This window comes from Manacus vitellinus, unplaced genomic scaffold (genome assembly GCF_001715985.3).
Source record: "Manacus vitellinus isolate BGI_N305 unplaced genomic scaffold, ASM171598v3 scaffold_3_pilon, whole genome shotgun sequence".
NCBI lineage: Eukaryota > Metazoa > Chordata > Aves > Passeriformes > Pipridae > Manacus > Manacus vitellinus.
Window position 1 is genome coordinate 3,109,095 of NW_021940535.1, and position 23,574 is coordinate 3,132,668.

The following is a 23,574-nucleotide window of genomic DNA, read 5'->3' on the forward strand; positions in this document are numbered from 1 at the left end:
ACCACAAGAAGGGACACCCACATGCTAAAATGAAAAGTAATAAGAGGGCCTTAAGCTGAGTCCACATGGCATATTGTGAGCTTACTAGCTTATATCCAGGACCCTATAGCCATGTTTTATGCAGCACTGCACCAAAAAGAAAAGCATAACAGATTATCTTGAGTCGGCTGCGAGCAACTGGGTTATGTGCAGGCACCAATAGGATTTCTGCTCTGTGCTCCCCACAGTTTTTATTTCCCATGTAGTGCAGGCAAAAGTGGCTTGCTGCATCTCTACCTCCTCAGCGTGCTTGTGTCCTGGGTTAGGTGGAAGCTGGTTAACAGTGCCTGAAAGGAGGCAGGTCCTCAAAAGCAGGAACTCCAAAACTGGTGTGTTGGGTAGGGCCTGGTGCTCAGGGAGGGAGCTCTCCTCTCCAGAAAGGGGTGTTATTATTTCTCTTGCACCTGATTTAGATCAGACCTAGATCTGTGACTTTCCAGGAACGTGCCCTAACAGGCAGGGAGATCCTCTTAAGTGTGTGTAAGTGTGGGACATGCTTTACACTGATCTGGCCAAAGTCATTATGTTCTACATAGAAGATTTGAAGATTCATTGAGCCAGAGAGCAAGAGGGAGCATAATTCTGCTTTAATGGGTAGAGGGGGAGTTTCTGTTCCTTTGCCAGGAGCTGGTCCCTGTGTTTTGTAGGCAGAGAAGCAAGTAGATTGTCAAAACTGGTGTTTCTGGTTTGCAGAGCAGCAGAACACTGTTTCCCTGAATCCTGTTGTGTTGAAAGCAGGGATGAGTGACAGTGAGTACCATTTTCAACTTGAATGATTAATTTTGCATAAATCCCATTCTTTTGATCTGACCCAAAATATATATGTTCAGTATAAGTCTTCTGAACTGTTATTATTCATGCCTCAGTGATGCATCCAATGGGAATTTGCATGTTTGTTTGGCTTGTTTTATGCAGTAGTTTTTTCAAATGAATCCTGGTAGCTAATGGTGAATATGAAAGCTTTCAAATACAAATTCCCATTTAATAGGGTACTGATATAATTTGGTCAGAGCTATTATAAGCTGCAGATAATATGTGGTAACCAGTTCTTCGAGCCTCACAGAACCTAGGTTTAGAGCTTAGAAGGACATTGGGCTCACCTCTAAGTTTAAAAGTGCAAAGACAAAGGTGAGAGATTATTGAAAAATACTTTCCAGCTGCACCACTCAGCCAAAACCATTGTCTTTCCATAATCGCTTCCCTTGATTCTTTGACCATGGTTTCTGATAGCTGGTAGAGCAGGAGGGAGACTTTGTAGATGAAGAAGTCTCAGTTGAACTTCATGCCAATTGAGGATTTCTCATTAGAGGAGCATAGTTAACATTGCAGTTCAGGATAAATAAATAATAAAAAGTTAGCTCCCTCCCATAGCTTTTAGGGTGGTTGTTTTTGTAGTTGTTTGTTCCCCAGCCACTTTTTAAAGGAAGCAGGAGGTAAAAAACTTTTTGAGCTTAAGCCAGCAGGCAAATTCTGCATCTGCTGGAGGTAGCAGATCTTCCATCTAGCGAACCATTTTTATGTGATTGCTGTGGAGAGAAAAAAAAAGTTCTATTTTAGAATAGAGAGGGTTGGCATTGAGCAGACTTCCTCAGAGACCACTAACTGAGTGTGATGTTCCTCCTCTTGCTGTGGTTCATGTCCCTGCAGTGCTGTCCTGCCAGGCTTCAGGTGTGGTTCAGGAGCTCAGACCAGTCCTTGGCAGCCCTGCTGAATGCTGAGTCACAGGGAAGAGATGGAGGCGCAAGTATTGCGCAGATGTGTGCAGCACTGGTGGACTGTTTGCTGGAAACTAGAGACACCCACAAATCACAAGTGCATCTTCAGTTGTTGATCAAGATTGGTGATATAATTATGATGTTCATTTTCAGAAAGCTGGCAGTTTGAGTAAAGAATTGAATTTGTCACCATGTGAGCCATCCTGAGGCTCAGAAGCCTCTTAAAAAAAAACCCTAAAACTCCATATATTTTTGCTTGCATATGTTTTTTGGGAATACATGTCATTTACATGTAGACATTAAATCAGCCTTGTTTTGATTACTCCTTTCCTTGGAGTCTCTCGCTCCTGGTGAAGACAGGTGAACTGGGTAGGAGCAAACCCAATGCACTGTGAACATGCAGCAAATTTATCTTCTTGAAGTAGCTCTGGTGCATGCATGTGTGGGAGGAGGGGAGACATATTAAATAGTGGAGCTGCATGAAGATTTGCCAGTGGAACAGTTTTCTGTCAAAAAAAAAAAAGCTGTTTTAAACAGAATCAAAATATTCCTCACGAGAATGTGTTTGTAATGCAGTTGGCAGCTGTTCAGAGGACCTGGAGCCCTGCAGCCTTGTTTAATGATCAGATCCAGTTGGGAGAGATCAGAGATGGAGGTGTGGCAAGGTGGTGTTTGTTGTTATGCTTCAGCTGTAAGGAAAACTTCAAAATGCTTCCATTTTCCACAGTGCAGAGAACGAGATTTGACCTACTCTGCCATTTCTTAACACAACCATTTCTTAAAAACTATCTACTGTTTCCAGTACACATCATCATTATAGTGTGGTACTATTGTATTTACTTCTTGGAAGCCTGGGGCTGATCTCTTTGGTACGCCAAGTTCATTTAAGTCACTGATCTTGCACTGGGGATGCATTTGGCCCATGAAGTCTTAAAATAACTGTGGAAATACTCACTGCGTTATGTGGGACAGAGACCATAGAGGTTTCTCAGCTTGCAATTTTCTAACACTTGTGCACTGGAAAACAAAAGCACATCAGTGAGGGAACTCCCCTCCCCAAACATACACAATTACTTTTTGGCTTGACAGGATCACTTTGAATCGAATCCCTGCTCCCTTTTTTAGTTCAGTTTTCCCTGTTTAGATTCAAATGTTACTTTAGCAAGTTTCCTTTTTTTCCCCTCCTGACACTGCTGGGAGAAATCTTTTTTTCTTCTCATTATATCTACTTTCTCCCACCTCACTAACACCATTTTTATAGCTGTTAGAGCCTATGTTTGAGCTTTCAAGCATCCAGTGCAAACTAAGCATAGTGTTACTGTTTGGGCCCTCCTGGTTTCAGTGGTATTGGGACCTTCTTATTTTTGCACCAATACTTAGCCATTTTCACTTTATGGACCCTAAATCTTCAAATATAAAATGCTCTTCTAGCAGGGATGTGAACTTCCATAGAAATGTCATGTCATATTTACCATTCAATTATCTATGTAACCTGCATTCTTCAGGCCTTGCAGTTGGGGTTTTTTCTTCTTGTAGTTAAAGTTTGGGGTTTTTTCTATAATTAAAGGGAATTTTCTGTATTTCAGTCTGTGCCCATTGCCTCTGGTCCTATGACTGGTCACCACTGTGAAGAGCCTTGCTCAGTCTGCCTCACTCCATCCTACCAACTATTTATGCATATTGATAAGATTCCCTTGAGACTTTTCTTCTCCAGGCTAAATAATCCCAGTGCATCCTTCTGCTTCTCTAGCCACTCTTTCCTGCATGTTAGTAATTTTTTTGGGTCAGGACATGCATTTGTGTGCCTGCCTGGAGAGCTGTGTCAGGGCAGTGACCTGGGTTAGAGGTAACCTGTTATTTATTTTATACTGTGTGGTTTTAACCCAGAATCAGATCTACTTGACTGTTCCATGAAGGCTTATGTCGATGCAAGCAAACACCCAGCAAAGACTGGGAATAAGGAGTGAGAGGAAGGCAAGGTGTTTCTTCTTGTGGAATTGTCTATTCATGCTGTCTGTGTTTGTGACAGTAGTCACCTGTGTGGACTGTGAACAGATGTGAAGGCCTAAGGGTAAAAAATCTTTGGTCTGGACTTACTGGAGCAATGGAATTGGCATTTTGCAGGGATTTTTGTCTGCTGTGAGAAAAATAATTTTTCTTTATTATTTCTTTACCCTGACCTCAACCATTTTCTGCTCCGGAACTTTTGTAACTGTTTGTGTTTCTGTGGATTTAGTACCTTTCAACAGAGATCTGCTCCATGAAATCACCTCTGCTTTCCTTTGAACCTATCTAAACTTGTATTATGTTTGAAAATGAATTTCCCAGCTCAACTAGCTGTTGCATTAAGAATCATTTCCTTTAGTATGTTGTGAACCTGACTCCTGCTTTCTCTTGATGCCCCTTCTTCTGGTATTGAAAGAGAAACTGAATAATCCTCTGCTCTCTTTTCCACTCTTGAGTCTGTGGACCTCTGTCATATCTTCCCTATGCTTTCTTTTATCCTTCCCTGAATCTTCTGTCAATCTTTTCTTCTGCCTTCATCTTTGGTACCTGTATACCTTTCCACTCCTGATTTGTCACCATTATAAAATACACTCCTGTTTCTCAGATACTCCTTTTGCAGTACTCCCAGACTAATTGTCTTCTAACTCCAGCCCCTAATGTGCACTTTTGCATCTCTTGTTGTAGCTCTGTGTATTTTGTGCAGTTGTATTTCACTGCTATCTTGTCTGGATACAGTTCAATTTCTTGTATGGGATCCTTTTCTCTCCTTTGTCTCCTTCCACCATCAATATTTTGCTCATGGGCTTAGTCTTACTATTTGATTTTTTTATTAGATAAAATTCATCTCTGTTCTCACATTATTAATGGATGTAATTTTCTGTTCACATCTGTCGCCAAAAATCTTTGCCCATGATTTGGTCATTTTATCCTTTTCTATTGTAATCTTAACCTCATCAGCTTTATGCAAGTTAAAAATCTGCTGTTGAGGGCATTTTTCTAGTCTGTTTCATTTTATTTGAATCTGAGATCAATTTTTTTGCCTATTTATCTTATTTTTATCTTTATGGATCTGCTAAATACTGCTGATTTTTAGATACCCATTCTTGTGCCCTCTGTCCCTTCTTTTGCTAGATAATTAACATGACTGAAGTACTTAATTTCTGCCATTGGTATGGCAGATCTCTTCATGCTGTTTTCTGTACTCATCGAGCCAGTGGTAATAGACTGCCTGTGTAGTTTATTACTTTCTTCCTTCAGATCCTTCCCAAATACTTACTCCTACAAAATATCTATTTCAATAATATCTGTGAACCACTGCTATGCATTTTCTTATATCATCAATATAAGATTATTGGGATTTTCGTATACAGACACTGGATAAATTGCAGTTCAGTGCTACACTTGCATTTCATGGAATTTTCTTATATTAGGCATTTGTGAGACAATTGCTTCTGATGTTCCTGATATTTTTGACTTTACCTTATTAGTGGGTGATTTAATTAAATCTTCCAAAATACAGAAGAATTCAGTTAGTTCTGTTGGGATTTTCATGCACAAGTTGCTTATTGGGATTGTTATGGCTCTTACAGGGTGCTGAGGGTCCTGTACTTTTTGGTGGGTGTTCTGAGGATCTTTCTCCCTCTGTTGTATTAAATAAATCTTACCTTACTTTAGCTGTCTAGAATTGAGCCCTCCTGTACCAGTGGCATAACTGGATTCTTTGCAGTGGGGAGAGGGGCTTGGGATGAACTATTCTGTATTTTAAGGTAAATTGTACTTTCCTGTGTCTCTCTCTCAAGAAGGCCTCAATGCAAATTTATGCAAAACAGCTATAGAACTGGATGATGTAAATCTCACCTTACATCTGCTGCAGGGTTGTCTGTGGCAATAGAGGACTGGAATTTCTGGTCACTATTTCTGTAGTAGTTCATATTAGCATTTTCTTGAAGTCTATGTTGCTAAGGTTGTTCGTGTCTGTCTTCCTTGAAAGTGGAGTTTTGCTTTAGCAGAGGGGCTACATGTTATTATGTTCAGTGGAAGGTGTCACAAGCAGTAATGGTTGATTCAGAATCACCTGCACATAACTATGTAAAGCAGTGTACTTTTTGAAAAGTGTAAAGGGTAATCGCATATCCAGCCAAGAATTCTGTCCACGAGTACTGAAAAATCAGGAGATGGACTCCTTGCCAATGGGGGAATTTTCAAGGCTTTTGATTTGGAGACTTTCTTGTATGAAATCAGAATGTGCTTACAGGGTTCAAGGTTTTCAGTATGTGCAGGTTGGAGATTTACTTCTGGAAGGGAGAGCTGAGATTTTTTTTCCTTGACCCTGTTACTACAGATATACATTGGGAAAAAAGCCTTGATTTTTATTAAACTCACTAAAGTGCTGCTCTCACTAGAAAGCAGTTAGATTTGGGGGTCTTTCTCCCCTATTGCAAACAAACTGCTCTGTGAAGTTTGAGATAGCAAGAAACTACAATTTCTTTGTATTGATTTTTTAAAAAAAACTTGGCTATGTTTTCCTTTACATTCTCCTAAGCCTTGTTGTATGGCCTTTTATATGTTGTTTATTTAACAAACATGAATGTTACTCACTTAAAAAGAAAAATCCTCTCATCTTCTCTGAGGGTTAATCAAGGGAGAAACTTTCAAGCCCATGAAAACAGGCCGAGACTCTCTCTACTCTGAAATATTGAGTAAAGGAATCAAAGGGAAATAATACTCTGTGATGATACCTCAGGGAAGATTTAATTAAGAAAATAAAATTGCATTAAGAGTGACCTATTGTGGACTGCCAAAAAGCCAGCAGATGAGGGAGACATTTGTTAGCAGTGTGTGCCCATCAGGAGCTTGCACATTGTACCAAGCCTGTGAGATATCATGCTCAAAGTGGCTTAAAGTAGTGTTTAACTATCTGATTCATTAAGGTCAGTACTGCAGGGAGCACATCTAGTCTGTGAAATGGCTTGCAAGTTCTGGGAAATCAGGGCTGGTTGTGGCATGTGGCCACACGTGGGTCTCTGCTCGTGCCTCACTTGGACTTCATATTAATGAGTCGCCTGCAGTTCAGAGACAACAATTGTTTTCAACCTTCACTGGCTAAAAGCTGCTGCCTGGTGCATGGCATCAGCCGTGCAGGCCTCCTGTGAAGTTGTACCTGGAGTGCAGTGGGTAAGTTTGCTGAGGTTTCAGCAGGTTTGTGTTCCTTTTAATCAATGTGGTTAATTTTTCATGTGTGCTGGCCAGAATCAGTTTGGCACTGACTGGACCCTGGAAATGCAAGGGCAGTTAACTGGTTGGCAGAAGGTCAGCTGAGGGGTAGAGACATAGGGGATGACAGATAGGAAGGAAGCAGCAAAAGCTCTGTCTGTTGGGCCAGGTCTACTAGAGGCATGGAAAGGAAGCAGCTCACTTCTTCCCTTGGTGTGACCACGATTTTTAGAGCTCAGAGCTGTGCACTGGGGGGAGTGCATCTACAATCTGCTCTTGCCAGAGGATTGTCTCTGGATTCACAGATGAGAATTGAATCAGGAAACTGTGGAAAAAGCAAATGAACTGAGGAGGAGGGAGTGTAGGGGACTTAACACTTGAACCTTTACTCCCCTAGGCAATGCTTTTGAAATACATTTGACTCATGAGGTCTAGAACAAGCCAGGGACTGACATTTAACAAGTAAAGGCGACAAGGATGGGTCTGATGTCAGAAATAACATGTGTGATTTTGTAAGTCAGCAGTCATCCCTGTGCTAGTGCTGAGCGGTTTCTCCTGTGCCCCGTGCACTGTCTGAATCCCCAGAGGTCTCTCTCAGCCTGCTCTCTGGCAATTACGGAGGCATTCCCTTGCTCTCACCATTAGTGTAATAGCTTGTGAGAACATCACTTATCCTTTTGCTCTTGAGTGACTACTGCTTCCGTAATCTCCTTTGCATTAAACTAATGGATGGCTTGTGTATGCAATTTTTCTCCCCCTCCTCATATGGTGAGGAGGGTATCTGTCATTGCTTTTGTCTCATTTGTCTTTTAGTGCCGATGAAAATAGAAGGAGAATTTGACAAGCAATTGGAACAACTGTCATAGCTTGTTGAGATTTACTAAAAGTATGCAAATAATAGAAAATGCCTGCTGAAAAAAGAAACCCATTGCCACATTCAGTTACTTCGTTACCACGTGTTCCTCAGTTGAAAGAAAGCAGATTGTCATCGTAAGCAGTCATTTTACCTGACTTTTTTTTTATCTTTCAGTTAGAAATGATGTTTAAAGTACCTACTTGATAAAATGGAATAGTGACCTCTTGAAGACATCCCTTTGCTTACAGATATAGTACCTCTCCCACTGTCTTTTACTAGAAAGTAACATTTTCCTTGCATTTGCAACATTATACCTCTCTTTATTGTTAGAAGTTTTTCATAATGTCTGAACTGACTCTTGCTATGGTGTAATCAGTTCCATCCATCGTGGGCACAAGAGAAAATATTCTTTCTTCTTCACAGTAGCATCTTAAATACTGAATGGTGTCACTTGCACCATTCTAACCACTCCATTTCCCATCTTTTTTCCACATTTTTGCTAACTAGGCCCAATTGTATGTATATCTCTATGGCTTGAGTTTTCCTGAATTTTCCTCTTTTATGTGACTCTTTGTACTTGCTCCAGTTGGCCGATCTGTTTCTTTAAATGCAGCACCCAGGCAAGGGTGTCGTACTGCAGCTGAAGCTTTGCTGATGCTCAGTAGAGTGGAAGGATAACTCCATGTGTTTTGTGGGGCACAGTCCTGTTTATCTGTTCCAGCCAGCTTGTTTGCCTTGTGCTCAATAGCTTGACTCTGATTCATGTTCAGATTGTCATCCCCTCTTACCAATGGATTCTCTCTGAGGACTCTTACCTGGTATGCTGGTTTTGGCTGGGGTACAGTTAATATTCTTCACAGTAGCTAGTGTGGGACTATATTTTGGATATGTGCTGAAAGCAGGGTTGATAATACAGAGATATTTTAGTTATTGCTGAGCGGTGTGTGCACAGCCTCAGGGCCTTTCCTGCTTCTTGTACCACCATGCCAGTGAGGAGGCTAGGGGCCCACAAGGTGCTGGAAAGGGACACAGCTAGGACAACTGACTGCAAAGAACCACAGGGATATCCCATAACATGCTCAGTACGCAGAGCTAGGGGAAGAAGGTAAGGGTGGACTTTAGGAGTGATGGCATTTGTCTTCCCAAAGTAACTGTTGCACATGATGGAGCCCTGCTGTCCTGGAGATGGCTGAACACCTGCTGGCCCATGGAAAGCAGCGAATTAATTCCTTGCTTTGCTTGTGTGCGCAGCTTCTGCTTTCCTTATTAAACTGTCTTTATCTCAACCCGTGAGTTTTCCAGCTTTTACTCCTTCTGATTCTCTTCCCGATCCCACTGAGGGGGGAGTGACCGAGTGGCTGCACGGTTCTTGGTTGCTGGCTGGAATTAAACTACGACAACTGACTTGAAGTTCTCCTTACTGTGTTTATGCAGTGTGTATGGCTTTATTTCTTTCCTGTTTTTTCCAATTTATGCAGTTTGCCTCAATAATATTGGATTTGAAACCTGTCCTTCACATTTGTGGTCTTTCTTTGTTCTGTTTGGTCTACTGATTTAATAATTGACTCTTTCTTATCATCTGCTTCAAAATGTAGCAGCTCTAGCCCACAGAATTCATCCAGGTCTCTGTTAATCATGTATGTGGAACCAGTCGTAACTGCTGGTATTTCATGCTGGTCCATTCAGTATTCAACCTGAATGAACTTTATCTAGATCATGTTTTCCAAACTTTCTTAAAAGAATGTTGTGTGAGGCTCTATAAAAAAAACTTTAAATAAAGTCAAGGTATAAAGTATTTGTGCTTTTTCCTGAGCCACAAAAACTGTGAATCTCTCATCAGAGTAAATGCCTGCAAGAGGGATTGTAGTCCAGGTTTATCCTTCTTTGTCTAGACTTTATAGTCTCTGAGGTAGACTCTGGGTTTACTTCCATGTTCTGGATAAGTATCTGGTAAATCTTGAACCTTGCTGAAGCCTAAATAGTAAGGCTGTATAAATTCAATGTCAAGGGAATAAACAATCAGTTGTGCTTTTTTTCCCCCCTCTCCCTGGGGACCATTGCAAGATCCAGAAAGTTAATAAATCCTCCAGGTGCACAGTGTGTCAGCTGGTCCTGAGATCTGTGCAGTAGAAAAGAGTACTAGAAAGAGTACTTGGCATTATTACCTTGAATATTTTCTGTAATATTTAGATTGCACCGAAGTAGAAGGAACACTGCAGATGAACAGATTCTCTTTTTCTCCTAATAACTTATGCATTTGTAGTCAAATCACAGAATCACAGTCCAGGCAGCTTTTGAATATTTCTGGTAAGGGAGACTCTACAGCCTCTCTGGGCAACATGTTTCAGTGCTCAGTCACCTGCACAGTAAAGTTCTTGCTTGTGTTCTGGTGGAATTCCCTGTAGACCAGTTTTTACCCATTGCCTCTCATCATATTGGTTGGCACCACTGAGCAGAGCCTGGCTCCATCCTCCAGACACCCTCCCTTCAGGTACTTACAGACATTGATAAGGTCCCCTCTCAGTTGTCTCTTCTCAAGGCTGAACAGGCCCAACTTCCTCAACCTGTCCTCAAAGTGTGAAGGAGCCTTTCCTCAAATGCATGAGATAGGAAGAAAGTGGGATTCAATATTTAGCATAAACTTTAGTTTATTCATGGTGTGGTTAAAATGAAATTACTGTAGGTTTATAGTCTGTTTTTTCCTGTATTGTGCATGTGAGGGAAAAAAAATCTTTACGGATGAGAAGTCTACAGTGTTTTCTAGGTAATTGTTTATAGTGAGAAATTAGATGTGTGAGAAAGAAACAGAATTTAAGTTGTAGCATCTCAGTGAATCAGATTGTAATATTATGAGTGTTTTGCAGGGCTTCAGCTTGTCCCAGTCAAGGTGGATGTTAGGTCCCAGCTGTTTTCAGAGAGCAGAAGCAATGAAGGATATTAATCCATTTTTAAGGTGTATTTTTAAGAGACTTTTGTGGGCTGAATCTATGAATCCTAAAATTTATTCTCATCTAAAATATACCTCATTTACTGAATGTCATTCCATCTAAAAGACACATTATTTACTGCAAGTTATTTTATCGCTGCATATTTGTGGAAGGCTTCTACTAGTCCTCCTTCTTGTTTTGTACAGTACAGTTTAGCTGCTGTATTCAGTTTGTTTCTTGATGGGACTCTGAAAATAATGTTATGTGCCTCGCAACTTGATTTGTCAGGTTTTCTGCCTGCATGCTAATGCTGAGTATAAAAATGTTGATAAGATATCTAGTTTTGTGAAAAGCACATTGAAATACCCTTTGTATACAAGAAAACATGCGGACCTCAAGATTTTGGAGGAGGGTCTCCTGTGTGGAGTTATAGCAGAATGAGTTTCAGGCATTTAGGTATCTACTGTTTTTCTCAGACAAAGCCTTTGGACTCATGCATCAGCAAAGTTTTCCTTGCTCTAAAACTTTTGTCAAGAGTTTAGGTCCTTTTTTTCTTAATTGAAGTCCATAAGATTGTGGAAGGAGACATGTTTGTTCATGCTCTTAGAGTTTATTTCCCCTTCCTTAACAGAAAATTGGTTGAACTTTAAATTTTTAGTCTTAGTTTGCACTCAAATGCATTTAAAGAATACAAAAATCTTTGTGGTTATGTGTTACAAAAGCTGCAAATTGTCAGGGCTGGGTGCACAGCCATCAAGTGTGGACAACTGATGTGATTCAGAGATGGAATATATCTTGCATAAACATAGTAGATGTTTTATTTGACAAGATTCAGCGTTAACTCAGGAAAGGATTGCTCTTCATGATGCATCTTTGAACATTAATTTATATGTTTCCTTATTCTGAGGTTTTATTATCAGTAATTCAAGTCGTTTCATGAACCAGCGAACTGATCTGAGAAAGATTTGGACATATCTTTAGTTTTAAAGCAAGATGACTATGCACACTGATTAGAGAGACTCTGCTCAAAATTCATTTGAATGGGCTAAAGCAGAGTTTGTGTCAGTTGGGTTTTGCTCAGGGAGCCTAAATGCTTAGGATTTGGCCACTGGGAGGATTTAAGATACCTCATTAACTTAAAGTAATTTACTCATGACTTTTAGTTATAGCTTCTGTTTTCATTTAAAGAATATGGGAAAAATAACTATCAGAGTTTTAAAATGCCGGGAAATGAATGTGAGATTTTGTACCCACCACTGACTTTAAAAAGATGCCTAGATGATTTTTAAAGTTATTTTCTTTAGAATGAACTTCAGTTCTTTAGTCTCTTTAATTGAGATCTTAATCTGACCATGTACGTATGTCATGAATTCATTTAGCTTATTAAAACACATACATTTTATGCAACTTTTACATTTACTAGTTTTTTTCCTTTCTTCTGTGGTTCTTGAAATTATTTTACTTGGAAAAATTCTTGAGCAAGGATTTTTGGTACCTAGATAGTCTAAAAATGAATCTTAGACTTTGCATATGTGTTGCTCAACACTTTGAAGCTTTGAACTACACTGGTTCTGAGAACACTGTTAAAAGAAGCAGCATCTTTGAAAGCACTGTGTGAATTAATAGTAAATACTGATGAGTATAACTGACCTCAATTTTTGTCACTTCTCTTGTTAGGTTTGCTAAAATTTCAAAACATTTGGGTTTTTAAGGAAGAATTTCTTCTCTCTGCCTTCTCTCCCTCTTTTCTTGAGGAAGCAGTGAAGATGTGAGGCTGGATCTGACATGATCTCCATGGCAGCACACATTAGTTTCCATGGCAACACATTTCACAAACAACCCTACAACTTTACTACAGTGTCAGACAAAAGGAGAAGCACGACTGTTGGAGCAGACTGTGATCAAGGTTAAAATTAAAAAGAGGGGGAAGGGAGGAAACAGGGGAAGAGGTTGGGTGAGATAATGACTTCTTCCAATTTGTCCTTTTAAAGCTTTTGCTCCAGGGTAAGCACATCATTTAAAATAATCCCCTAAATTCTCCAGGCCATAATTACTGTGCTACCCAGCTGCATTCCGGCACATGAGTAGGTAAGTGATGAGCTGTCACAAGTCTTTTGTCCCAGGATACTTCTTTAGTCTGGTTTCAGAAAGAAATGAGGCTTATGGACAAACAATCCTCCGATCGGTTGTCTCTTTGTCTGTCTCCTACTGTACCCTCCCTTCATAGCTTTAGCCTGCATTGATCAGAGTATTTGAATCTGACAGAGGGCCCAAAGTTGAGGAGGTAATTAAGTTCCTCTAGGTGTTGTGAAAAGCTCCTCCCTGTTCAGTCCCAGGAAGAAGGCTGTGGGCACTGAGAATTACAGGCATCTAAGATAGATTAGTGTAATAATATGTAAAGACTAGTTCCTATGATGGTCTGAAGTCAGGAACATGTTTAATCACATGCTTAGGATCTCTTTTTTGATGAGATGCTTTTCTACACCTCCAAGAAAGGGTACTACTAGAGGCTGATTCTCTCAAAAATGGTTAAGGTTTCTCATCTTTCAAGATAATGGTACTGGGAAGGCAGAAAGGAAAATATGGAAGGAATTGCAAGATGTGAAGCAGTTTTCAGTTTTACTTCAGACTGAATCTAATGCATACTTCAGGTTTGCACAATGCAGGCAATAGGCCTGTTGCATTGTGTTTATGTGGCACGTGGTCTGTTCAGGAGTGTAAAGCTACTACTGGCAACCAAATGTGCAGGTACAAGGTGGAGTTGGGGGAGAGGACTTGCACTAAGGTTTTGGGAGCATGGGCAAGGATATACTGGTGTATTTCAGTGGTCTGCTCCACTGTTTGGGCTGTGCACATCTCCCATGTCTGAGGAATGCAGTTCCACATACCTGGATGAGATTGCATGATTGCTTTTATGTCACTGGAAAGGTGATGTTTTGTATTGATCCTGGATTAGAAGTGCAAGGATACCACAGTACTCTTGTTACTTCAAAGTGATTCCCATCGAACTTAGTATGGTGTGCTATCCTGCATGCAAACTTTTATGGGAAAATGTGAGGGGGTTTTTTATTTTCTAGTGTTTTATTTTTAAATATTGGGCTACATTATAGAGATGACTGTACAGGGCTAAATGCAGGAGAGAACAAGCATCAAAGATGTCTTTTGATCTAAAGAAGTACAGATAACTTGCAGTAGTATCACTGCAGGTGATGGTGTGGCAAGTGGAAGGCAGTATTAGTCTGGGGAGCTACCAGGATAGAGGCAGGTTCTGGAGATGCAGCTTGAAGCCAGGGGGATTGCCCTGCTCAGGAAATAAGATCCAGCTCTAGTGGGTCCTAGAAGGTCTTTTAATACATGACTGTTCAGAGTTGACTTGCTCCCTGCAGACCTCTGCTTACCATACAAAGTACAAAAGTGTTTTGCTTTCAGAAGGAAAGGAAAACAGTTGTCTTACAGAATTGCTTTGTTCTGCTGACTCTTGGAAATGATCCTGGTCAAAATGATCTGTTGAACAGAGTTGAATGAAATGGTCAAAGATGTACATAGTCATGATTTATCGCCTACCTTTCCATTTTACCTGATTACTGGTTGCTTTAACAAGTGACTAGAGTTTTTTTTAGGGATTTTGGTTTCTGTAAATCTCCTCAGAAGCTAGTTCTTAGGGGCCTTCATGTTCTGAAAATTAAGTCCTCTGAAGTTTCTGGTGAAACAAAGATCCACGCAAACATTACCCATAATAAAAGGCTTGCTTGTAGCAGTGTTAGCTGTCTAATCAGCCTACACTATGCTTCCACTTTTGATTAAAAATAAAAGTAATACTAACTACTAAGCTTCTAAAATATCAATATTGATTTTTTTTTCCTGTAACTGAGGTGCCATCTCAAAAATCTCACCTCTTAGAAATGTTAATTTGAAAATTCAGACTTTCTTATTTAACACCCTTTCATGGTGGTTGGTTATGTTGTGCCCTTCCCAGACATCTCAGAGGACTTAGTCCTTTCCAGACTGAAACCCCACAGAATCCATCTTTAGTTGATTCCTGCTTAGCTTTCAACCTCCTTCTTGTCCTTAGGATTTCCCAAACCCAGTCAGTGGTTCTCAAGCTTGAATTAGATGTGCAGTGGTGGACAAGCCCATCAATCAAAAGAGTCTTAGCTGCTTTCCTGTCCTAATCAAGAGCAGCTTCTCCAGCTATCATCTTCCATGCTTTTAAGCTTGTATTCAAAGGCCTGTGACACAGGCAAAGTTCAGAGAGGCAGGACAAACTAGGCTCACATCTGGTGATGTGGAAGGTTGTTTGCCAGTATTATGATTTCAAGTATGTGTTTCCAGTACCTTTCTGTGAATGGTGGTAATGCCTTGCTTTCCTCTGCTTTTCTTCAGAGTGTTAAAATTTCAATGTGGGCTCCCTGCTGAAAGAACTACCAACATATCCATCTGAATGAAAACTGTGAATCTTGTTCCATGGGTTATAAAAATAAACTTGTTTCATTGAGCTTTCATATATCAAGAGATTTGCAAATGTAAAACTGCAATATAAAGGAAATGGATTTTTGAATAATTCCTTAATCTGGTTTTCAGTGGTCAGGATGTTCAGCTGCATTTTTTGTCTTCTCCCTAATCACTTTCATATTAAAGATTAATTGCATATCATAGAGAATCCTTGATTAGGCCAATGAAAAGTGAGAGCATAGATCTGTTCATTAGAGGCAGCGTGAGGAATAATAATGAGCAACTGCCAGGCTTACTTTTCTGTCTTACAGTAGACTCACAGAGGACATGTATTTATGTGATGCTCCATTTGCTGTTATTAAACAAAAATAATTTACAGTTTTACCAAGAAGCTTCCTTATTAACAAAACAGAATAAATTATTCTGCTCCATACACCTTCAGTGGTGTAAGTTTAGCAAGGGAAGGAGATAATGTTTTCAAAATGTTTCCAAGTTTTGCCTCTGACTCCAGTAGAATCCAACAAGATGATTTATGAAGGCATTTTTATTTTAGACTTTGTCATTTTGACTTGGACTTTCTCTTTTGCTATGTGCCACTTTGAAGGGCTTTTTTTTTTTTTTTTTTTTTGTCCTGCATTCTGGGGTACTGCATGTGGTACATGTACCACATCTGTAAACCCGCAGAATTTGCTTCCCATTGCACCGATAAACGTGTGGTACAACTTTACCCCGAAGTAAAACAACTATGTTGCTTTTGAGCTGTCTTTGCTGGCCTCTGTAGACAAAGGAATGTCAAGCGGATAGAATGTAGCAAGGGCCGTGTCAGGAAATGTGTCAACAGTGTGGACTATACATGCCAAAATTAAATTAGAGTTACTTTATAGGAACAAATGAAACAGTTTGAGAATGAGACTTGTGAGGCAAAAAGGTTGTTACAGGCACTCTTTTGCCTCTAATGGATGCTAGTACTGCAGCTGCTGAAGTCCCATTCAGCAGCAACCAGTGGCAGCTTTTTGGAGGGAATGATTTTTCACCTTGTGTACTGAATAAATTTATCCTAAACCTGTGAGCAAGTGTCATGAGGCTGTAATCATACTTAATATTGTTTATCATCTGTAGCAGTGATTCTGAAACCTCTTGGAATTAGAAGACTCTCAGGCTTGAATTTCTCATGGACCATCTTGGATTCTATTCAAAATTTTAAGAGAAAATTCCATTAGACTATGAGCGAGTTAAGCCAATCTCATCCACCTGACACCAGTTCCCATAGAAATGTAGTTTGGGGGCCACTAGCAGAGTGTCATCTTAGTCTCGAATGAACTGCAAAATAAAAGGCCTCTGCATTGGCTTTTCTGTTCCAATGGACTTGTTTCTTTTCCTGCCTAAGGCTTAGAGTTTCAACAAGTAGAACAGAAATGTCTGATGCTGAAAAAGGCAGATGAATTACTCCTCCTTCAAAGGCCTATACAATCAAGTCACTGCAGAATGGGAAGTCTTTTCCTGAGACTTGTCTAATTCTTATTCTACACGCCTTCTCAAGTGTGAACCCCGGACATGCTTTGTATATGTTGTAGGCAGGATAGCTAGATGTGTCAGAACATATGAAGGTGATCAAGTACTAAGAAAAATTCTGATGGTTGGAGTCCTTTACTTATCCAATAGGTGGGCAGCAAAGCTGAATTTCTGATTGAGAAGATAAATTATCCCTAGGGAGTAAGTAGCAAGTGCCAAGACCACTGGTTACAGACATCTGGAAACAGAAAGCAGTTTCATGATGTGAGTGGTCATTGGTGATGAGTCAATGCAGTTTTTTCCATTGATTCTCAAAGAGCAATTAGGAATAGCTGGTTATTGAGTAATCTACTTTTACTTAGCTTCTTTTGCTATCACTGGACTTTTTAGATCCCTTTTTAAGACTTTTATTTTTCTGCTTCTCCTTCCTGCCTTTTTTAAATTAACATGAATAGTTACACCAAAGGGAATAGCTAACCTATTTATCTTTAATTTCTCATGGAGTCTCATAGTGTTATGAAGGCAGCATATTCTAATAGTCTTCATCTTCCAGAATGTCTGCACTATATTTGAAAAAGATTACAGGAAATAAACTTCAGTCTTGGTAAAAACTTAAACACAGCTGTTGGCAATAATAAATCTTCCAATTTAATTTACTGAAAAATTCGAACCAAATTGAATTGTGTGTATGGCTGATCAAGTTGTCTTGTTCATGTGTGTGTTCATGTGACTGAACTGTGTGGTTTTACACTTAATTTTTTTTGATGCAGACCCAAGGGATCCCTTGAATTTCAAAGTTTGCTTCCTTTTTTATTCATAAAGAGTGGTGGATCTCAAAACACGCTGGATTTACTTCATCTGCTTTCTAAAGGTTTCTAAAACAGGTACTGTGATTGTCACTTCACAGATTTTTTGCCAGTAAAGCCCTAAATACATTGTCGTTTTTAGTGAATGATGGAATCTCTGAACAGTGACATTGCATAGAGAAGGTTTTGGAAGTATGGAAAAATTTAGTGTCAAGAGATGAAAGACATGGTTTAAGTGACATTTAAGGAATTCAGTTGATGATGAAAGTTGTGCACATTGTATTGTTGCTGCAGGGACTGGTTTGTGAAGATACAAAAGTTAGGTTCTATCTGACTCCAAGAAGCTAATGCTGCAGCAGATTCCTTGGGTGTTACAGGGATTTTAGTTGCTTAAACCCCTTTTACAGCAGTATGAGAAGAATTGCATGGGTATAACCACCGTGTGTATTCCATACTGGTTTCATTTGAGGAGCTCAAGGAATTAGATAAATTTATTTTCTCACTTTACAAGTGTGTTTCCACTTTACTGCAGAGGGGGAAAAAAAAAAGACGCTTTAATTGGTAGAGAGATGAATTTGGTCCTCTTTTGGTCCAGAAAACTTACACCATTCTTTCACTGTGCACAACAGATAACATGTAATTCTGTGAAAGGTTGGATTTTGCACAGCTCTTTGGGTGAGAAGGGGTGAATAGGCTAGGGAAGAGGTGGGAAAGGTCTGGATAGGCCTCCTTAACAGGGGTTTTCTGCTGTCTTTGGGAAAAGAACAAAAACCATCTACATGGTTTTTGAGACTACTTCAGCTAGAAGTAGCTGAAGAGACTACTTCAGCTGCTGTACCTTGCTGTACCTTTGTGCACTGCTGCTTACGTGGATTGTTTCCACTCATGCTCTTGCCTTTCTCTGTTTCCCTGGGTAATGCTCTGGGCAGGTTCTGAGGCAGAGTTTTTGATCCTGAGCTGAAATTTGCTGCAGGAAAACTAAGGGGAGCTAAGTAGTCTTCTGATTTCTTGTTCTATGCAGGAAGCCTGGTGCCAATGCTGCAGTCTTCCTCAAATGGACTCTGGACTCTTCCTCCCCTTTCTCACGCCCATTCTTTGTGAAAACATGTTTAACATTAACTAGTAAAATTGAATTTATTATTGTTTGTACAGTTCAGACCCATATTCTGTTTTCTTTGACTTACTTATGATTTTCAGTAGAGTGAAGCATTATTTGAACATCTGCTGTGTTTTTACTTTCCCAATTATCTTTCCACAGAATATACAGCTCATTTTGTTTTGTTCAGGCTATCCACATCTTTGTGCAGTGCAGGAGTATATAGAAAAGAAAATCTGAATTGATTCTACCTTTTAGTGTTTGACAGCAATTTGTTTTGTTTGTTTTTTAGCCAAAGGAATGAGAGCTTTTCTCTATGACAGAAAACATCATAGAAAGTTTTTACTGGTACCTACTGGGATATGACCAGAGCAAAAGATAGTCCTTTCTGGAGGACACCAGACATAAGTGTCCCCAGTCTTTCTTTCTCTCTCTCTCTCTTTCTCCCCCTCCCTCTCTTCCCTACCCCTCTCTCCCATAAGTGAAAAAAGACACATTTAGGTCAAGGGAAGACTTCTGGGGGCAAACCAAGATTTATAGTGGCTAAAAGATCTTGTACAGATTCCTGTTCTATCCACTCACAAAACATGTAAAAGACCATTTAAAAATTAAATATAGATGAGACATAACAAAAGATAGAGACGTAAAATAAGGAAGAGATTAGCAAGGTTGCATGGAATCATTAATTTAGGAATAGAGATCTGGAATTTTCATTTGAGTTTATTTTTCAGAAAATTTGTTGTCTCTAACATATATTCATCAAGAAGATTTTGGGGGGGGGGGGTTGGGCGAGGAAAAATACTGTCATTTCTGACCTGCTATTGTTTGTTTTATCCAGATCAAAACATTTTAACCTTAGCATTGAGCAGAGTCTGTTTTCTTCTGTGTGTTTCTTAGGCATATTGCTTATATGGTACCATATAGGGACCAGAAAATAGAAACTTTTGCATTTAAGGAAGTCAGCAAACCCAGAGATTTGCATTAGAGGCTGTAAAAGAGCTTACTGAGGTGTTGTGCAGGCCACTAATGCCAATTTTACTATATATGAGAGCCCTGGAGAGGTTCAGGAGAACTATAGAAAGGATCTGTTTTGTGGGTATTTAAGAAGGGGAAGTGGTACAACCCAGCTACGTGTTTGTCAGTTACCTGTAATTTATGCCAAACAGAAATTATGGGATATGATTAATACATCTGTAAGGAAGGGTAACATAAGGAAAGCTAGCCCATGTGGGATTTGACTTGTAGAAAAAATATTGTGTCAGACTGGCCTTTTTTCTTTGACATTTTAAACCTGGTTAAGAAAAGTTATACAATTGATATAATACACCAAGACTGCTATGAGACATTTCTCTTGCTGCTGTACAACATTTTGATTGAGACACAACGTTGATACAGAATCAATGTGACATGTTAAATAGATACAAACTGTATAACTGAAGTATCCAAATGTAATGGTAAATAGGAAAAAACATTGCTGACATAAAGAAAGCTTCCACTTCTTTCTGTGCTGAATCCTCTTCTTTTGCCCACAGGGCAGGAAAGTTTTTGAAGGAAGAATTTAGAGAAGGAGGAGGAGTTCACAAGGGGGAGTGATGAACTATACATGCTGGGCCCATGTAATCTGTTGATACACTTACCAAAGAGAACTTAAGTGATGACTTGATCATTGTCTGAAATATATACAAAGAAAATAGAGATTTGAAATCTGAAGCAAAGGTATTACACACTAAGGACTAAGTAAGGTATTTTCATTTATACTGTAAGTAACAATTTACATAATTCCTCAGAAGTCTGCATGGCTTTTGCCACCTCTGAAATCTCAGTCCTTTTTGTATGTTTTTCTTAAATGTACACTCAAGGAGGCTTACAGGGATTAAATTCAAAAAACTCTCTGCCATGCCTTTTGGTGAGAGAAACTGAGCCTGTTTCCCCCAGTGAGCCCTGGGTTCTTGCCTGAACTACCTCCCACTAGACCACCCGTTCTTCCCGTACTCTGAGTGCAGTGAGATGTAAAGTGGCTGGGAATATCAGCCCTTAGAGGGAGAATAAGGTCAGGAGATGCTATTGGGAGGCTTTGCGGCATTGTATGTGGCCTCAGGGCCAGTTTAGACCCAGTTCAATTTAATGTCAAACCAGCTTAAAATAAGACTTTTATATTTATTCCAAAATGCTAAGGCATTCAGCTGGGGAATAGTGAAATATTTTATATCTGAAACCAGTGCTTTCTAAATGCTTTATTCTGTTAAAAATGCTGATATTTTGAAATTTTGCCCTAATTAGAGATGAAAGCAAATGTCAAAACTGGGATGTTCTGAGGAGTGTTAGTCCTGTGTTTTATTCACTTTTATGGAAAAGTTCACCTTAGCAGCTAGAATCACTCTTGAGCTTTAATGTGTCTTTAAACACTAGACTTCAGTTAGGCTGCTTAAAATTAAGCATATACTTAATCACAGTGCTGGTCTGGGCTTGATTTCAGAAAATGAGTTGCTGTCCTATTTGTGCACATGCAGGTCTGATGAGGAGCAGCTGAAGGAGCTGGAGGTTTTTAGCCTGGAGAAAAGGTGGCTCAGGGGAGACCTTATCACGCTCTACAACTACTTGTAAGGAAGCTGTAGAGATGGAGGGAGTCCATCTCTTTTCCCTAGTAATAAGTGACAGAGTGAGAGGTAATGGCCTCAAAAAGCACCAGTGAAGGTTTTGAAGGGATGTTAGGAAAAAATTCTTCACTGAAAAGGTTGTCAAGCATTGGAACAGGCTGCCCAGGGAAGTGGCGGAATTGGCATCCACCACATTAAAAGATGTGTAGATGTGGCATTTAGGGACATGGTTTAGTGGTGGACATGGTTTAGTGGTGGACTTGGCAGCACCAAGTTAGCAGTTTGACTTGATGATCTTAAAGACCTTTTCAAACCTAAATGATTCTGTGATTCTATGTGTGAGAAGGCTGAGAGGACAGGTGAGGCAGTGGCATTTGAGAAGAGAGTGCAGCGTAGGCAGGACAGTAAAGTCCCAGCGAGTGCGAGATGACACTGAAGGCACTGAACTTGTTCACCACTGAATGTAAAAGGGTACAAAGTGGGTGAGTATCTCAGGAGGCTGAGACTGTCCTTCTGTTGTGTAAGGCTGAGAAAACACTGGTTGTCTGTCCCTGTAGGAGAACAAGGGGAGAACAAGCTCTGCCTGTGCTGCTCAGAGGTTGTTGGGTGCAGTGTCCTGGGCAGTGGCCAGGGCTGATGCTACAGCTGCAGTTGAAGATGTCCTCGTCTCGGCAGCCTGGGCTGTATGGCTGAGCTCCCATGGGGATGTTGTCCTAAACCTGTGTCGTGTGTGAGCTGGGGACCAAAGGGGAGGTACACCAGGATCAGAGGGTTGAAAAGGCACCAGTTAGTGCTGGTGGGTTGGTGATAGCTTACATAATATTTCTTCATGGGCATTTTAATATTTAATGTTTGCTATAGCATAAATGGAGTTTGCAGGCAGCTGTACATAAGCCGCATGAATTTTTAAGAGGGGGTAAAAGTTTGGGAGGCAGGAACGTCACAGAACCTTCCTAATTGGCACATACCCCAGTAGAAACCAGAACGTGAAAATTAAGTGACTGCCCTAATTATCAGAGGCTCCTAGGAATACATTGTGCTGGGAGATATTCCTTTTCATTTCATGCACTGCTTTAAAAATAAGAGTTGTGCAGAGCTTAACAAGGCTTTTAATTAAAGTCTGTGCCCACACAGCAACTTTTCACTGTGTCACTGGCTGATGAAGGGAGCCGCGAGGGGTGGAAACACTTCTTTGTGTCCACAAAAGATGGAGCTCATAATCCATTGATAACCAGTGGCTCTTAAATGGCTTTGCTACAGTGACATGAGGTTTGATTCTGAGTGGCAGCAGTGTGTGTGGTAGGTTTCTTGTAAGGATGGATACTTCTGTATGCTGCTGGCCAGGAGTTGCCTTTGCCCTCCTGCTCCCCTGCAACTACGCAGCAAAAGGTGTGCCACACCTCCCTTTGTCATGAGTGCCAGTTTGCCCTGAGCTCTGATGACTCTATCCTCAGCCCATACCAGACGGTAAAAATTGTAATCCTTTAAGCCATTTAAAGCTTGTAAGATGTGAAAGAAGGCAGATAAGTTGGAGACATGGACAAGCATGGCAGTATATTATGCAGATGGACAGTATCACAGTAAAGTAATAAATAATATATGGAGGGATACACTAGGAGTGTATGAATTCTGCTGTTACTAACTGTGATGTTTCTCTTGACTTCTGAAATTTGCCATTTAGAGGCAAGGATGCACCATGTATTAAGGCAGATTATGTAACTCAAATAAATGGGTTGCTTTTCTGTTGGCACTGTCATATAAAAACCTGATTGCCAAGTCCTGTTCTGCTGAGTTTTTGAGTATCCAGTACAAATTTTGCTTTTCAGAGTAGGGTCTTTTGGATGACTGCCTTAAGAGCACTGTCACCAACATGGGAGAAATTTTATACGTTTACTTCTCTGGGTGGAGATTTTGGTAAAATGCAGAGCACTTTTTGAAAAATGTGGTGTTTTAATGGGACAACAAATATATATTTCTGTAGGTATTCATGTAATGTATGTATGCATAAATAGCTGTATACTAGAGCTGGTGAAAACCAAGAATTTTGTGGTCCTATTTACAGGCTGTAAATAGAGATGTTTGACTGTGAAATCAATTTATTTCTGGGTTTGCCAAAAAATGCTTCAAGGAATTAAAGCTGGAAAGACCTAGCAAGTTGAGCTTGCTTTCATGAATCGAACTTACTGTAGATCAAGGTTAGAGCAATTGAAAACCCTCTGAATGATAAGAAGTTTGAGTAAGTTTAATAATAGATATTGTGATAAGCATTGTGTGTAACAGTGAAGTTCCTTGTGAAAACTTGAGAGCAACTGTATTGGATCAGATGGAAAGGTCCTCCTTGAGCAGTTCCTGTC

At 40.0% G+C, this 23,574-nt stretch overlaps 1 protein-coding gene across 1 annotated transcript in view; it reads left to right on the top strand.

The window, feature by feature from the left end:
* The first annotated feature begins 5,491 nt into the window (after positions 1-5,491).
* The window catches only part of HECW1 (HECT, C2 and WW domain containing E3 ubiquitin protein ligase 1), a 249,104-nt gene continuing 231,021 nt past the window's right edge, over positions 5,492-23,574 (top strand). Inside the window, exon 1 of the mRNA XM_029961855.1 lies at positions 5,492-5,527. The gene's annotated coding sequence lies outside the window, so the exon portion shown is untranslated. The remainder of the gene's footprint in view (positions 5,528-23,574) is intronic.